Source organism: Chrysochloris asiatica, unplaced genomic scaffold (assembly GCF_000296735.1).
Source record: "Chrysochloris asiatica unplaced genomic scaffold, ChrAsi1.0 scaffold00059, whole genome shotgun sequence".
Classification (NCBI taxonomy): Eukaryota; Metazoa; Chordata; class Mammalia; order Afrosoricida; family Chrysochloridae; genus Chrysochloris; species Chrysochloris asiatica.
In genome coordinates, this window is record NW_006408577.1 from 12,107,589 (window position 1) to 12,110,297 (window position 2,709).

Below are 2,709 nucleotides of genomic sequence, written 5' to 3' on the forward strand. Positions count from 1 at the left end.
AGCAGGATTCCATTCCCTAAATTGTTGTTGTTGTTGTTAAGTGCTATAGAGTTGGTTCCAACTCATAGCGACCCTGTATAGGGTTTTGGTGAGCAGCTGGTGACTTTGAACTGCCGACCTTGTAGTTCAAACTGACCTTGAGGTTGAACACTTATCCTATGGCACCACACCAGCAAGCCTCGCCTCCTAATTGTTGTTGTTGTTAGGTACCATCAAGTTGGTACCGACTCATAGTTACCTTATGCACAGCAGAACGAAACACTGTCCATCCTGGGCCAACCTCACTTGAGTCCATCGATGCTGCCACTTGGCCAATCCATCTCGTTGGGGGTCTTCCTCTTTTTCTCTGACCCTCCACCTTACCAAACATAATATCTTCTGATAGAGCAAGGCAAATGTTTTATATTGTAAGGAGGTAAATTCATGACTTCTGCTAAGTTTTTAAGGCAACATGAAGTGACAATTGTCTGTAAATATATTATTTTTCTAGTATTTTTGGCTTTTCTTATGATTTTCATATGTTATAATTGATTTGTCTCCTGAAACTTCAGCCTCTAACTCCACAAGAATTTAGGGTTCTTGATAAGTTTTTGCCAGAGCAGTCAAAAAAAAGCAAGATTGAATGATTTAGTTTCAGTCTTCATGCCACTATCTTTTAGGAACGATGATGGTTATTTTAATAACTGAAACATAGCCAGCCATTTGAAAGATTTGGAGATGAAAACGTATGGCATATATAATCTACTAATTATTGTAACATTTAAGAATTGGCTGTGCAATATTTTCACCCAGTTATACTGTGTAGTATTTCATACAATGATAATTTAATCCATATAGTTTGGATTTAAATGGGGCAATATTGATTTTAGACAGCATTTTAGTTAAAAAGGCAAAAAGAACCATCTGTATATGGTAGCAAGCATCAAAATTTTAAGTAACAAAAAGTTGATATATAGAGAATAAACTAAGTTTTAGCTTCTTGTTTTATCTATTCGCTGCATAGGACCACCAAGTGATGCCATATCTAAAAGTAAAATTGTAATTGCTGCCTCCTTAAAGTAGAATTGACCGTGATAACGCAAATAGAGTAAAGCCTGTGGGAGAAAAGTCTGCAGGACCGTCATTTGCTGATGGGGCACAACTCAAAATGAAGAGAAACAGCTGTAAACATTCATTAATAATTGGAACATGGAATGAATGTACAAAGTATGAATCTAGGGAATTGGAAGTTGTCAAAAATAAAATAGAACACCTAAACATCGATATCTTAGTCATTAGTAAACTTAAATGTACGGATATTGGCCATTTTGAATCTGACAACCACATGGTTTACTATTACAGGAATGACAAATTAAAGAGGAATGGTGTTGCATTCATTATCAAAAAGAACATATCCAGATCAGTCATGAGGTACAATGCTGTCTGTGATAGGATAATACCCATGCACCTACAAGGAAGCCCAGTTAATACTACTATTATTCAGATTTATGCACCAACCATTAAAGCCAGTGAAGACGAAATAGAAGAATTCTACCAACTTCTTCATTCTGAAATTCATCAAACTTGCAATCAAGATGTATTGATCATTACTGGTGAATGGAATGCAAAGGTTGGGAGCAAAGAGGAAGGATCAGCAGTTGGAAAATATGGGCCTGGTGATAGAAATAATGCTAGAGAACACATGAGAGAATTTTGCAATATCAAAGATTTGTTCATTTCAAATAGCTTCTTTAGACAGCATAAGAGACGACTATAAAAAGAAAAAGAGAAAGACCCCTAGTGAGATGGATTGGCAAAGTGGCAGCATTGATGAGCTCAAGTATAGCAACAATTGTGAGGTTGGCCCAGGACTGGTCAGTGTTTCATTCTGTTGTGTCTAGGGTCACCATGAGTCATTACAGACTCAAAGTCACCTAACAACAACAACAACAACAACAACAACATAGACAACTTGGGTTTTGTTGAGGTTTGGCTATTACTATATAATTGTTGTTGAATGTTGGAGCATCAGTTCTGTATAGGGTTTTCAAGCATTTGAAACAGCAGCCTTGTGGTTAGCAGTCCAGTGCTTATCCTTCATTACCACACCAATATTCCTTACTGCATAATGTATAATAGCATTTTATTACTTAAATTGCCATGTTTCATTATGGTTTTCAATACAGACAATAGATTAATCATCTTATTAACTACATTTATCTGAGATGAATATATTCTACATATATCCAAGAAATATATTATTCCATAAAACAAAAAGCTTGCAAAATAAATCCATAATCAGATCAATTTATAAAATCAATCCATTGTTTATTTGGCTGTATGGTGTCTTTAATGTATTGTTGTCTTGTGCCCTCAAGTCAGTTCCAACTCATAGGGACCTAGGAGTTTCAGAGGACCTATTCTTGAGTTTGAACTGCTCACCTTGCTGTTCAAACTGACCTTGTGGTCCAGTGCTTGTCTTACAGCAAGGATCACATCAGGATTCTAAAATTACAATGAGAAACATTAAAGGAATTTATTACTTGTCTTTTGATGTTAATACTAATTTTAAATTATTTAAATATAAAAAGTGAAACTGACAGGTATAAAACTTAAGAAAACTGTAAAGTGCTATTCCATGCAGATATATATAAAAAGGCATAGATGTAGTAAGTATTTTGTTGTTGTTGTTGTCAGGTGCCATTGAGTCGTAACCGACTCATAGCGACC